The sequence below is a fragment of the Pinus tabuliformis genome, chromosome 2_2, assembly GCF_031772625.1.
Source record: "Pinus tabuliformis cultivar Carrire ecotype Pingquan chromosome 2_2, CPIR1, whole genome shotgun sequence".
Taxonomy (NCBI): domain Eukaryota; kingdom Viridiplantae; phylum Streptophyta; class Pinopsida; order Pinales; family Pinaceae; genus Pinus; species Pinus tabuliformis.
The window spans coordinates 117,472,019-117,487,918 of record NC_142300.1 but is presented as its reverse complement, the minus strand read 5'-3'; the positions used below and the strand labels follow the sequence as shown (position 1 = coordinate 117,487,918).

The window sequence follows — 15,900 nt, the reverse complement described above, 5'->3', positions numbered from 1 at the left end:
GAGTTAAGAAAATCAATCACTCACAGTTTGCTAACAACACCCTATTAATGGGTGGAGCTTCCATCATCATTGCCTCCAAGTTCAAGGATATTGGATCTATTCACCATCTATTCACCAAAGTCTCTCAGAGATTAATTAATGGAGATGGGAGAAAAATTTATGCCTAGAACATCAATTCTAGATCCTTAGTTGCCATTGTCAAAATTTTCCACTTCTCCTTCCAAGACAATTAGTTCTCTTTTAAATATTTGGGTACCTGACCCTACCTTCATTCTCATTCCTCAATCTCCTAGTAGTACATTATCTGTAAAATCAAAGCCAAGTTCACCTGTTGGGGTGCCCAATGGCACAGCCCAGTTGGTTGGCTTGTTTTGGTCAAATCCGTCTTGTCAACATATCCTATCTTATAATTTTCTTCTTTGTTAGCTCCAATAGTGATCAAACGGGGTATAACCAAGGAGCTAAGGAAGTTCTTGTGGGAAGGAGAGAAGACAAACTACAAAATATTCCATCAAGTAAATTGGAAAACTACGCATGCTCCTAAATCTCATAGTGGTCTTGGTATCAAGGATCCTACTTTAGCAAACACTGCCTTGGGAGCCAAGATCCATTTCACAAGGAAATTTGACTTGTGGAAAATAGTGCTTCATAAAATATACTTAACAAGAGATTAGCTTCGTTGTTTGGATAACACCCTTCCTATTAGCACTAGATCGCAAATTTGGAAGCTTATGCACCTTGTTGTTGCTTTTCCTCAAAGTTTGTTAACATGGATCCCAGGTAGTGGCAAGAAAATAAGTATATGGAATGGTAGCATCATGGGAAGGCCTCCAATCACCCAAGATCCCTCTCTTCTTCCACTCACACTTTGGCTTGATGGACAAAGGAAATTTTTGTTGTATGAACTTCTTAGTCTCGTTCCTCTAGATTTTGTACAAGTTGGGACTTAGGTGATGTCCCACTCAACTTACAAGTTGTCATCCCCTCTTGATCCAAGAAAATCTTCACATTCAACAATTCAAGTCAATCTCAATTTCTACCAAAAGTTGTCTACACAATGAAGAGTTTGCAAAGAGCTTTCCAATGCAATTTGAAAGAGGTCAAGAAGACTTGTATGCGAAAGATGTGGCCTGTTGAAATTTTAGGCAAAATGGAAAATTGATGAAATGAAATGATTAATGATTCTTTTGAGCTTAGGTGCTCATGCATTATGTATTTTTTCATTTTTATTTGCAATAGGAAATAAATACAAATGTGAGAATCATGCAACATGATGCAAAAGCTACAAATGTGAGAATCATGCAACATGATGCAAAAGCTACATAGCATTGTAATTTCTTAGTCTCAAGGTAGACTCTAGACATTCATGGATTTTGTTTCCTAGTCTAAAGGGAGAGTTAGATCTTCATGGAAAGTTGAGATCTTCGTGGAGAGTTGAGATTCTCATGGGTAGGGTTGAGATATTTCCTCAAACCAATCCCTTGAATGGTGTTAGATCCTAATTTGTGGGATTTTAAGAGTTATTCTCTCCTTGATATGATGAGGTAGTTCTCAAATGAAGAATTATTTAAGCCCTCTTCAAGGAGGGAAGAGGAAGGCTTGAACTCATTAAGCCATTCTAAGGCGTGTACTCATTAAACCATTCGAATGTTTAGATTCATTAAGCCCTTCTATTGGGAAAGTTTTTGTAAGCCCTTTGTGGGAGAATCAGCCTTTATGGGAGAATGAGCCACTTGATGTGAGAAGCTTAACCTTTTTTGAAGGAGAACTAGCCCCTTATTGGGGCGAGATTTTCAGCACTTTGTAAAGGAGAACCAACCCCTTACTGGGAGAAGAATTTAGCCCTTTTTGTAAAAGGAGAACCCCTCTTTGAAGGAGAACTAATGAAGCATTTCGTGGTTTGTATGAACTCAAAGACGTAGCCAATGCCTGGTTAACTCCATTATCATATCGGTTTGCATATTCTTTTTGTGAGCTTGATTGTTTAATTGTAGTTTAATGTTGATTTTTAAATGTTACAACAATTTTCACGTTAATGAGGATAAATTGAGAATTATAGAGTTCATTCGTGATTGGAAAAAAACTAAGTTAATTTTATTATGCCCGATTTTGGATCACCTCTTTCACTGCAAGTCTATTTGGATGTGCCCTAAGATATAGATTGACTTCCAACTCTCGTGGGTTGGGAATTTAAGATTATATTGTCAAAAAGGGATTTAAGCACCTACTTATCAAATCAATGATCCCCCTAAGTTTGCAATCTAGAATAAGATTTGGCACCTTGATGGTCTTCTAAACATCAACATATTCTATTGGACCTTAGCCCACAATAAGCTTCTCACAACAAAAAATCTTTACAGAAGAGGCATTCAAGGTCCCTCCAAGTGCTCTCCATGTCTCTCCCCTAGGTTTTTTTTAGTTTCCAAACAAGTCTACCATTTGTTTTACAAGGACTTAGTCACAAATTAAGATGGCCTCCTTCCTTGGTGTCTCTTTTCGGCAATTGGTGCAAACACTACCTAGGCTATTTCCTCCATAAACCCCTTTGTAAGAGAATATGGTCAACACTCCCCAAATTTGTATGCTAGAAAATTTGGCTTGCTAGGAATTGAGTTGTCTTCCAAACTGAGAAGCCTCAACATGAAATTATGGCAACCAAGACTCTAGCTCTCATGAAAAACCATTTTAACTCGCACGGGCTCAAACTGCCAAGCTCTCAGGATCTAGATCGATGTGAGATGGATTGGTTTCAATCTCTAGCCCTACAAATTTCTTCTTCTGCTCAAACAATCTCTGGACCACTCTAACAGTTTCATCTAACTACTTCAAAATTTCATCATTGGAAGTCAATTCAGTCATCTTACATATTGTGTTTTGACAAAGCTTCTACGCATAACCCTAGGATGGTAGGTGTGGGAGGGGTGCTTTTCTACCCAAGAGGAAACATTGAGCTAAACTTTTCTTGGAATCTAGGCGTGGCCTCTAGCAATCAAGCTAAAGCATATGCTTTGTACCAAGGGGTAACTCTAGCTTCTTCTTCCGCAGTTCATAAGCTTGTCATAGTGGGAGACTCCAATAACACAATTTGACACCTCCATCTGGGTACATCTCCCCCAAATGCCAAACTGAGATCGATTTTCCATTGAATCTTATTAACCCCTAACTTGATCAATCAAGTCTTGTTCTTCCATGTCCTTCGCATAAATAACTCTCAATTTGATCACCAAGCAAACCTAGTTCTTCAAGAAAAAGAGAGGGATATTTTGATCAACAGTCGTCGCTCCTTCCTCCCAATTCCTTAATGGCCTTCATTTTAATCATAGTGTAGAAATTCCACAAAATTTTGATATGCTAATATGAACAATCTAAAAGACACTTTCTTTTCATATAAACACAAAATTTCTCTAGCAGATTTGCAGCGGAATAGAACAAAAATAAATGCATAATTCCCACAAGAGAACACAACAATTTTTTCTAGGGAAACACTCGCTTGCTTGAGAATTTTATTGAAGCAATTTAGAGCAATAGATCTCTTACAAATCCACTTTCTTCAACAGAGAATACAATGACCTCTCAACCTTAAACCAGGCTTGAAACATATTGGAAATACTGAGAGGGGGGTGAATCAGTATTTCTTTTTCTCACTATTGTTTTACTAGTTAAAACATATATGTTCAGAACACAAAATGAACAGCAAGAATAAATGCTTTTATTAATATAATTGTGCAGTAAAATAAATACAATAAATAGATTGTCACAATTGGTTGCCAAGCTCCAACTTGGACTTTGGTGAGGCTCCAACCTCCTGAGCACCAACTCTATTTTGCCAAGACACCAATCTTGGACTTAGGAGCACCAACTCCCAAGGATTTCAATCCTGTTCAATTCTGAGGCTCCAACCTCTTTGGTATACACTGGTGTGTTGCTGCGCTCTTTTCAGCTTCCACTGCTTCTGTTGCCCCCTTTTCTTCTACTACTTTCACTATCTCATGCTCAAGTCATACCGTTCATGAACAACCACTACAGTTCTCTGTTTTTGCTGCTTTTATATGCTCCATGCCCCTGTCCATTCGTTTCCTCTTACATGCTGGCTCTTTGGCTTCCTCCTCACTTGATCGCTTGACACTTCGGCTTCCATTCCTTTGCTTCTTTTGTCTATACAAGTGTTCCAAAATCTGAGTAGAAAAACCCAAACTCCATTTTCTTAAATAAAACTCGGCCCTTGACCTGTGGTTAATACCTTACAGGCTTTATCGGAGGCGTTTAATCACCCATCGGAAGCCACCACCCGAGCGTTTTAATCAACCATCGAAAGCCACCACCCGAGCGTTTTAATCACCCATCGGAAGCCACCACCCAAGCGTTTTAATCACCCATCGGAAGCCACCATCCGAGCGTTTTATCAACCATCGGAAGCCACCACCCGAGCTATTAATCAACCATCACACAGGCTTTATCAACCATCGCACAGGTTTTAATATATACCTTAACCCCGCGGCCATGTATCATATAATACACGGAAAACATTATAAACCCCCGCTCTAATTCAAATGTCGGACTTCAATTATTATGCACCCGCCTTTACAATTATCAGCGGGTCCGGATTTCGGCGGTCGCAATAACTCTTAAGCCCAGACCTCCGACGAGGTGCGGACCCGATATGGCTTTAGACTCCCTTTAATATTGTTTCGGGTCCAATGAACATCGGCGTTCGCTGTAAACAATAGACCCATTCCTCCAATGTAACGCGGACCCGATGCCTCCTTACATTTCTTCCTAAACTGAATTCGGATCCGTCATATCGGCGGATTCCTTATCGGCGAGTCTTGATGGGTTGCGGACCCGATCTCCTTTAGGCTGCTCCAAATATAATTTCGGCTCTGGATGATTTCGGCGATCGCTACCTCCGCTGCTCCGATGCGATACAAGAGTTCTGCGGACCCGATATGATTTTACACTTCACTTGATAATAGTTTCGGCTCCGGATTTCGCTGATGCGATAAGAATTCTCTGCTCCGCGGACCCGATATGCTTTCTATTTTGCTTGATAAGAGTTTCGGCTCCGGATTTCGGAGCTTGCACCTTGAACAGTTCCGACATTCTGGATGCGATATATTATAGACTGTTTTTAATAAGTCCATCGAGTCCATGCCTCTATCGCAATCGGCAGATTATAGCGCCATCCCTTATGACTTGCGATCACTGCGGATGCGATATGATATTAAGCCATAGTCTATATTCCCGTCGGGTCCACAACCGTATATCGCAATCGGGGGTTTCGGGAGTGACAGCCCTTTGAGACCAGCGACATAGCGGATGCGATATTACATTTAGCCAGTTTATAATGGAGCCGCGGGTCCGTGTTTTTATATCGCCTCTCTCTCTCTCTCTCTCTCTATATATATATATATATACTCCTCAGTACTCCCGATAGTTCTTCCTTTGGCATTGTTGTTTGTAATATGTGCCCGCCGATAGTGTTAAGGCATATATATATGGGTTTTCTCCTCCGATGGCCCTATTTGCTTGTAATATATATATGGCTCCTCTTGCTCCATCTGCTCCTCTCGGTCCATTTTCTCCATTTGCTCCATATATATTGCTCCTCTTGGCTCCTCTTGCTCCATCTGCTCCTCTCGGTCCACTCTGTTTGCTGCTGTAGCTCCTCCGATGGCTCCTCTTGCTCTGACACTCCTTCGATATGGCTCCTCTTGCTCTGGCACTCCTCTGATATATGTGGCTCCTCTGGCTTGGTCCGCTCCTCTTGGCTCCTTTTGCTCCTCTTGGCTCCGATATGCTCTGTCTCCTCCTCTTGAATATTGCCATATTGACATCAATGACAATCTGTGTCCAACAAAACAATCTGCAAGAATGTCAGTCCTCTTCTCCTAAGGTTGTGCACACTAGAAGCCCAAATTCCTAGCACAAATCAACCTCCTATTTCTATGCACACTTCCTTGGGAAATTGCCTCTCTCTCAAATAATCTGCACAAGGTCCCTTAGCACCTTTTTCTCACAAGCTCACACAAATTATGATTACAAAGTGTGCCTTCGTTCCTTCTTTATAGAAATTTGAATGGCTAAGTTTAGTGAGTTTTCTAATTAAGGAATGATTTTGTGATTGATTGAGTTAACTAAGTGAAAACTCACATGCAACTCATCTTGTTCCAAATCGAAAACTTGAAACTCAACCACTCATCCTTTTCCCCAATCAACTTGCACTATAAGACAAGAAACTTGTCCTTCCACTTGAGCACATTAGTTAACTACATCATAGCTCATCCTAATTTTTAGGGACTGGTTCCTAAATTATAGGAACTCGTCCTAATTTATAGGGAATCTCCTAATTTATAGGGAATCTCCTAATTTTAGGAAATCGAGCATGCCAAAGAAGAAACTCGAATTTGACTCCTTGAATTAAGGCACAAATCAAGGAATCAATTTCACGCTACTATTTTCAATACTCCCTCTTAGCAAGGAAGGGATTTTGTACAACTCCCAACTTACCTCTGTAATATTCCTAGTGGAAAATTAGCAGCAATAAACAAGCACATGTAACACATTCAACACAATAAATTTCACACAAAAAGAAAATAACCAGAGATGCTCCAGAAACACGCCAAATGGGCCAATTTTCATTATATAACAGAGGAAGTACAATATGAAATGGAAGGAATGCACCTGGGCTTGCTTAAAGCAAGCTACAAACCCCAAGCGAATGAATATCAACTGCCCAAATGATGTATAATGTCTCCCCTCCAAAAGTTTGCGTTGGCCCTTGAAGAAGTGCACTGCCGGCTGAGTGGAACCTCTGTTTGAGCCCTCAAATTTGCCTAGAAAATTTTGCCAAATTATTTTTGAGCTCCTTGCCAAAACCCAAAAAAGGTTTCCCCTAGTTTTGACGCTCCAAAATGACCCCTATTTTCCCCCACACTCCTCCACTGCCAAAAATGATAACTTGTGAGGAAATACAGTGTGTGCAACTCACCCAAATGTTGGAAACTCCCCTTAAATCCCCTCCTAACAGACCCCAATCAACCCCAGCTCCAAAATCCTCCGCTCAAGACTCCCCCACATACATCTCCACCCAAGATTACACAGTCATGTGACCATACAACGTAAGCCCTGCAAGAGAAATTCGATTTGTTGATGTAGTCTCCCTTTACTCCTGAAATTTCCCTTCTATCCACCTGTAAATTGGACAAGGAATGTCTAGCAATGTGTAAGGCCTCCAATTTCCAGCACCCACTCTCCAAAGGACTGCGTGGCTCCTAGTTTTGCGTCCAAGCTAATCAAGGGAATTCATGGCACCTGTGCCACACCTCTCCTAGCCTCCACAAGTTAATGAAAATGACTTCCTAGGGTGGCACTCGAAGTCCACCGAAGAAAGGGTGAGTTTCCTCCTTGGGAAACTCTGGTGCTCAACAGCACTTTGTAACTAAGCTGAACATCTAGAGCAACAATGAGAATGTCAAATGATCAAAAAGCCCCAAATGTTGCTATCTTCCTCCTATTTATAATTGTTGCTCTCTCACTTCATGTGGGTCCCTCCACCAAGTAAATCAAACTCCCTCCTTGGCCATTCGAACTTCTCTTCCAAGGGGTGTGTATTTCATGAGGGAGTGGCCCCCACATTCCACTAGGAAAGTAATTCGACCCCCTTGTCCTAAGTATTTTTCCAAAATTGCCTTGGTCCCTCAAAATTGACAACATTGCAAAAATTGTAGTTCTCCTTAGCAAAATATTTTAGGAAGGGAAATTACAATCTATGTGATGAACAAAACTACTTCTTGCCAATACCTTGGTCATAATCTTTATTGTTTGCTCCCTTCTTGGAATGTACGGTAGCTTTAGTATCCCTTTCTGCACATCTCTAAGATGATGGAACTTGACCTCGATATCATTTGAGCAATCATGAAACACTAGATTCTCAAAGAGCTTAATTCAGCTCTAACTATCACAATGTATCATGGTAGGCTCCATCCATTGTCTAAAAAGTCTCACAAGTAACTTCCTCATCCAAATAGCCTCACATGCTGCCAAACTAGCAGCCATGTACTCGGCCTCTGCTGAACTGAGTGCAACTAATCTTTGCTTCCCGTTGTACCAGGAAACAGTTGTTGACCCAATGTTGAAGATGCCACTTGAAGTACTCTTCCTGTCTATGGAACTCTCTGCCCAATTTGCATCTATGAAGCCCTCAAGCCTCACTTCACCAACCTATTTGTACCACAATCCATAGTCCGTTGTGCCTGTGAGATATCTCAACACATGCTTTGGAGCAAATGCACTATGGTCGATTCCACCATGAACTAACCCAGTTAGTTGACTGCAAAACAAATATCAAGTCGTGTGTTGACCAAGTACATCAAAGACCCAATGAGTTTCCTATATACTGTAGGATCCACTCACTCTCCTCTACTAGCATCCACCTTCCTCCAGTTTGTGACTAGAGATGTGGCCATGGGCCTGCAATCCTGCATATGATATCTCCGAAGAATCTTTGTAGTGTACTTGCCATGTTCCACGAAGATCTCACCATCACCCTGCCAAACTTCCAGGCCAAGGAAATAGTGCATAAGCACCATATCCTTCATCTCAAACTCCCTTGCATTGTTCTCCTTACAATCCTGGATCAAGCTCACATCCCCAGTCAGTATAGGGTCATCGACATAAAGAACTAGAATGACAAAAATCCCTCCAACCATGATGTAGTATAGGTTGGCATCCCCTTCACTCTTATTGAAGCCCAATCCTCGAAGGTAGTTTTCAATCCAAGTGTAGCATGCTCTTGGAACCTGCTTGAGACCATAAAGAGCTATTTTCATCCTGCACACATGTGTGTCTCTGTTGAACTGCTCAAACCCCTTTGGTTGCTCCATATAGATCTCCTCCTCAACCACTCCATTGAGGAAGGTTGTCTTCACATCCATCTGGTGGATCTTCCACCCCATCTATGTTACAAGTGCCAAAATAGTCTTGATGGATGAATACCGTGCTATTGGGGCAAAAGTCTCCTCATAGTCTATGCCCTCAATATGTGAGAAGGCCTTGGCCACAAACTTGGCCTTGTACTTCTCCACACTCCCATATGTGCCATGCTTCACCTTGTACACCCATCTCAAGCTAACTACTGATTTTCCCTCAAGTCATGGCACAATCTCCTAGACATCGTTCTTCATGATGGAGGAATATCCCTCCACCATGGCATCCTGCCAAACCTGTTGAGAAGTTGCCTCCTTATAAGAAGAAGGCTCTGTGTCCACCAACTCTGTCATCAATGCCATATAACCTGTGTGCCTCTATGGTTGTTTACTCCACCTAAACATGGTGCTAGGAGCCTCGACCTGCTCCTGAGCCTCTTGAATCAACCTCTCAGCCCACTTGGCCTTCTTCCTCGTTGTGGTAGGTGGCTTTGGCTGATCTATTTGCTCTCGTCCTAATTTCTCCTCCTCATCTTGCTGCAAATCCTGCCGCGCATTTCTCTTGCCACTAGATTGTGGTTGTGGGTGACTCTGAGGTGTTGGTTGTGACTCCTGTTTGGGAGCGAGTAGCTCCTCCTCAAGTACTGCAATCTACTCATGCTCTAAGGAAACTCTCAGAGCCTGATCCTCCTAGAATCTCACATCTCGCCTGAGAACCGTCTTCCTGAGTCCTGGAAGATACACCCTGTAAGCTTGAGTTGTCTCATTATATCCCACGAAAATTCCCTTTTCTTTTGTGGGATCTAGCTTCTTCCTACTATCCTTGGAAACATGACAGTAGACCTTTGTGCCAAAGATCCAGAAGTGTGAAACATTTGGCTTCTTTCTTGTGAAAGCTTCCTCTAGTGTGACTTGTCCAAGCACCCTATGTGGACTCATGTTCTGCAAAAATACTACAATGTTGCATGCTTCTGCCCACAAGAACATAGGCAGCCCCTGATCATGCAACATAGCCTTTGCCACTCCAACAATACTCTTGTTCTTCCTCTTAGCCACCCAAATTTGCTGAGGGTTATGAGGTGCTATCAACTCTCTCCTAATACCTTCCTTCACACAAAACTCCTTGAAGGTATTGGAGATATATTCTCCACCACTGTCACTTCTCATTACCTTGATTTTCTTCCTGGTTTGCTTCTCTACCAAGGCCTTAAACTCCATGAACCTGTCTGAGACCTCATCTTTCTTTTTCATAAAATAAATACAAGTTTTCCGAGAAAAATCATCAATGAAAGTAACATAATACCTGTAGTGCCCTAATTACGAATTTACAGTAACCAGATAAACTCTTATATGAATTTGAAAACAGTAATGCATAAATTATAATCTGTACCTACCTGAGCTGCTGGAAGACTCCCGATTCCACTGCAGAACTGGTAATCTTGAACTGCTGGCTGATTTGATTCAATTTCGAGACGGCCAATTCCACCCGACCAGACAGAGCAACTGGTTGCTCAATCCAGAGAAGCTCTCCACCGAGGCTCTCTGTCGCTCCGTGCCCAGATCTCAGATCAGTCAAAGCTCTTCTACTGTAAAATCTCTTCTCCGGGTTTCGTGCTAATGAGTCTTTCCTTCTCTGCTTTCTCCCCCCTTCCTCCCGGGTCAGGCTTCTGCTATATATCCCCCTCGCCTGGCGGTGGCCGCCCTCCCACTTGCAGCCACCGCCTCTCAGCATTGAAGTCTCTCTACGATATTTCTTGCAATAAATTTTCAGTAGATGGGTAGTCTTTATGAGTTTAGATATTATATGTGATATATATATAGTTGATCGATATCCATGCTGGCACGCTATTTTTCATAAGTTCATAACTTTCTTATATATATTCGTGACCTTCCTTTAATACATGGTATGACTTTACTGATATTTCTTATAACCTTTATTTAATATATTTTATAAATATTAAATGATCATTTTATCAAATATATGTTATAAATATTTAATGTTATATATATACCTTTTTAAATTATAATTGTAAAGTCTAACTATATGTCATAAAGGTTAATGTATATATATAAATATCTTCATATATTATAAAGTTTAACATTTTTATTAATGGGTCAATTAGATGGGTTGTTACAATACCTGTGTCTCATCAGTGATGGAGAAGAAAAGGGACCGCACACATCTTAATGCACCAACTCCAAGATTCCTTTAGCTCTGTTGTCCTGACCATGGAAAGAATACTTTGCATGCTTGCCAAGTGTGCACACTCCACTCTTGTCAAGGTCGCCTACTAGTAATCTTGTGGCAATCTAATAAAGAATCTTCAGCGCCCCATGATGCAAGTGTCCCGTGTGCTTGTGCCAAATTTCACCAACATTTGTACATCCTGCCTTACCGCTCGCATCTGTCTCTACCTGCAACTTGTAGAGATTCTTCACCCTCATACCTATCTGCTTCACTATCCCTGAAGCTAGATGCTTGAGGTAAGCCTTACCTCTATTGAAGATGACATCATATCCTTTGTCTTCAAGGATAGCTACTAAAACCAGGTTCTTCTTGAGCCCTGGGACATAGAGAACATCTTTGAGATGAAGAGTATTACCTGACTCCCTCTCGAAGTTGACAGTATCAACTCCCTTGGTAGCATACTTGCCATTATCTCTAAGCTCAATATTCACCTGCAAATCCTTCTCATCCAAATAGATTAAATACTCCTTGTTCACAGTCATATGGAAAGAGGCTCTTGAATCAATATACCACGTGTTGCTCCCTACTAAGCTTGCCATGCAAGCTATTAATGAGAAATCCTTCTCAAACTAAGAGGCAAATCCATCTACCTCAGTTGATGCTGCAACATGCTCCTTATTCGAGCACTTATGCTTCCGATTAGGACACTTATAAGCATAGTGTCCAAAAACATGGCAATGGAAGCATTTGATCTTACTTAGATCCTTCTTCTTCTTGTCACACTTTTGACTAAACTCGCCCTTCCCTTTGCCTTTCTTGCCTTTGGCTTTACCTACAAGAGCAAGATTCTCCTCCTCCTTCTAAACCTTGGAACCCTTATCATTGTTGCTAGAAGCCTCAACTAGACTGATCCTTAGCTCCTCTTGAGTGAAGCCACCCCAAGCATTCCCTATCCGGCAACTTATCTCGTCCAATAATCCCTTGAATAAAAGTATCCCATTCCCTAGTAAACCCATTTATAACAACCCATAGAAGCTCTCCATCCATCGGCTTTTCTCCCATAGTTGCTATCTCATCACAGACTCCCTGAATTCTAGTGAGATAGGAGGTTACATTCTCGCCCTTCTACATCTTGATTGTTCTCAGCTTCTCCTTGAGAAACATCCTCAGATTCTTGGAAGGGTCTTGATAGAGCTTGACTAATGCATCCCACATTTTCTTAGTTGTATCTTTACCTGCAACATGAGGGACTACATGATCCCAAAGTCCATCTAGGATCATCCTCTTGGCCTTGGCTATCTACCTTCTGAAAAGCCTCAACTCGTCTGGATCTGAAGGTTTTGCAACACCTTTCTCTACATAATCCTTCAAGCTAAACTTGTCCAACAAGAACATTATCCAGACTTTCCAAACACCAAAATTTGTTGCACCATCAAGTCTATCCTTCTCTCTCAATCCTACTCCTGTGTGTGTCATCTTTCCAACTTGAAAGCTATGTGCTAGTTGATTCATGTTCACTGCAATGATACCATGTAGAAATTCCACAAAATTATGATCTACTAATATGAACAATATAAAAGACACTTTCTTTTCATATAAACAGAATTTATCTATCAAATTTGCAGCGGAATAGAACGGAAATAAATGCACAATTCACATAAGCGAACACAACAGTTTTTTTAGGGAACCCAACTGGGAAAACCTTCGCTTGCTTGAGAATTTTATTGAAGAAATTTAGAGAAATAGATCTCTTACAAATACAATTGCTTCAACAAAGAATACAATGACCTCTCAACCTTAAACCAGGCTTGAAACAATCTGTAAGAATGTCGATTCTCTTCTCCTAAGGTTGTGCACACTAGAAGCCTGAATTCCTAGCGCAAATCCACCTCCTATTTCTATCTGCACTTCCATGGGAAAGTGCCTTGCTCTCCAATAATTTGCACAAGATCCCTTGGCACCTTTCTCTCACAAGCTCACACAAATTATGATTACAAAGTGTGCCTTTGTTCCTTCTTTATAGCAATTCGAATGGCTAAGTTTAGTGATTTTCTAATTAAGGAATGATTTTGTGATTGATTGAGTTAACTAAGTGAAAACTCACATGCAACTCACCTTGTTCCAAATCTAAGACTTGAAACTCAACCACTCGTCCTTTTCCTCAATCAACTTGCACTAGAAGACAAGTAACTCGTCCTTCCACTTGAGCACATTATTTAATTGCATCATAGCACATCCTAATTTTTTGGGACTGATTCCTAAATTATAGGAACTCGTCCTAAATTATAGGAACTCGTCCTAATTTATATGGAATCTCCTAATTTTTAGGAATCGAGCATGCCAAAGAAGAAACTCGAATTTGACTCCTAGAATTAAGGCACAAATCAAGGAATCGATTTCTCGCAACTATTTTCAATACATAGTGCACCCACGTGGTACCTAGTTAACACCCAAATTGCACGTGCATGATAAAAGCCCCAATCCACAATGCACAATCCAACATGAACCTTTTAGGAAGGTCACCCATTGTCACCTCAACAACTTGTCTTTTCACTTTAGGCTGGCTCTCCACTAACTCAAGGGGGGCTTTCCAACTAGGATCACTAAGGTTTAGTCAAATGAGCATAATGTGATGTCAATAGTAGCCTCAATGAAGTGGTTCTTTTGGATATTTTTTAAAGTTTTTTGAAATAAGTGATGGAAGGATATAAAGATTAGTGTCAACATCCTACTAGGGCTATGAAGTCAACGGGAATCAAGTGGCAAAATGAGATCAAGAAGAAAACCCTCTTGGTTAGTTATCCAATGCTTATGGATTAGAGCAAGAAGTCATAACCCTATAAGCTAAATTAACCCCCTCAACTAATCAAAGAAAATCATGAAATGATAGCTCCACTAGAAGGGATCCCTCCAAGGGAAAAACCTTCAACCACAAGATCGGTTATGGCATGAAATAGAATCAAAACCCTTACTAGGGAACTATAGAGTATGGACTAGCAATGGGGATTAAAACTTACCCCAAACCAACAAGGGAGAGGGTGTGAGAATAGCCTCTAGACATCCTTCTTCCAAGTGACAAAGTTGCCTTTCAAATGGATCGATCATAGTACCACTATGGTAATCTTGAGTAACCACAATGATGCCTTTAATGATATAGAAGAAATAACCAAAAAATATGATCAAGGTGGAAATCGATGGCCGCCCACCTCTTTCACTGACTCAATAGTTCTCTATCTTCTTGGAAACTTTTCTATGGTTTTTTGAAGCCCAAACTTTTGAGGTCATTTTGAGCCCATAAACAATCTTTTGTGGCCATCCGAGGGGCCAAAGATTACCATGGCATACCCTATCCCGAGCCAAAAGTTGCAATCCTCCAATAGCTCTTTCCAATTATTGGTGTTTGTAGCTCAGGCCTAAGTGTGTGGCCATGTAGAAGTCACCTAATACACCCTTAACCTTAGAAAATACTTTAGTGATTAAAGTAACTTCTTTTTATAAAACAAAAGTGAGATAATCTAATGAAATGCAAAGGGTTTGCATTAGTGAATTAGATGAATCTGAACTATCAATCTCAGATGAGGTGAGATATAATCTCAACCATCAATCACTTTGGAGATTCGGGTTGTGGATTCGGTCATAACTCAGGCTTATGAAAGAATGGCTAGGCCAAGGGAGAAAACACAAAAGACATCTTGAGCATAAGACACACTGACAATGAAATCTCAATGGTTGGGTGGAGAAGGACCTGCATTCAAGTGTCTTGTGTCCAAGGAAGGTGCAAAGAGCAACAAGGGAAAAGTCCACATCGACCAAGATAGATCTAGGGATTGATCAGCTAGATCAGATCCAAGTTCATTGTTGTATATATAATTTCCTTAGAGGGCCATTTTCCCAGTAAGGGAACCCAAGTAGGTTTTGAGTTATTCATGAACTATTTGATTGGGCATAAAACTTTTGTACAATGCATGATTGAGATTGATTGTGTTACTTGGTTTTACTAAATATTTTTTTGTTTATTTTAAGATCCCAATAATGCTTTTATGCAATAGATATGAGATAATTTGCTAGGAAATTAGTTATCTAGGTTACTAGGTTTAGAATTAACATGGTATCATAGTGTAAACTTTGAAAACTAGTCTCAAAATCATTGGGTGTCGAGTTAGTATAGGCGTCAAGAAGCCAAGTTGCGTCAACTACCATATGAGGCACAACTTTTTATTTCACAAGCTAAGGAATCAAACCCTATGTTAGTACGATGCAAAAGAAACTAAAGAGAAATTTTTAAAAACCAACAAACAAACAAAAATCCACATGCGATATGGTGGCAAGCTAAGTAAGAAAGTAAACTGAAAAAAGGCAGGTAGCAGATAGGGTTGACAAAGTCTCAAGCCCAATCGTCAATCATCACTCAGAGCAAGTGCAAGTGGAGGTTACTGTGCGATTGAGTAGCAACCGAAAGCAATCAACATTGCCACAACCACCAATAGCCTCAAGGTAGGCAGGATAGCAACGAGGTGGACAGGTTAGTTACCGTGAGTGGGCACACCATGGATGGGCATGAAGAGCCATCGCTCATGCAAGTTGCAGGAGACAAGATCAGAGCCAGTTAGGACAAACCACCAATAGCCAATAGGGACCAGTGTTGTTAAAATCGCGATATTATCGTTTTATCGCGATAATTTCCCTATGCCGATATTATCGCTAGTTTTATTCGATATTATCGCCGGTATTTTTTTTACCCGATTTTTTCAAAAAATCGCAATAAATTCCAAAAAATCGTGATAATTT

General features: G+C 40.7%; 1 protein-coding gene across 2 annotated transcripts in view; it reads right to left on the bottom strand.

Moving 5' to 3' along the window:
• LOC149191635 (O-fucosyltransferase 2-like) overlaps window positions 1-15,900 on the bottom strand; it is a 315,718-nt gene that overhangs the window by 271,644 nt on the left and 28,174 nt on the right. The gene's annotated exons all lie outside the window — the stretch shown is intronic.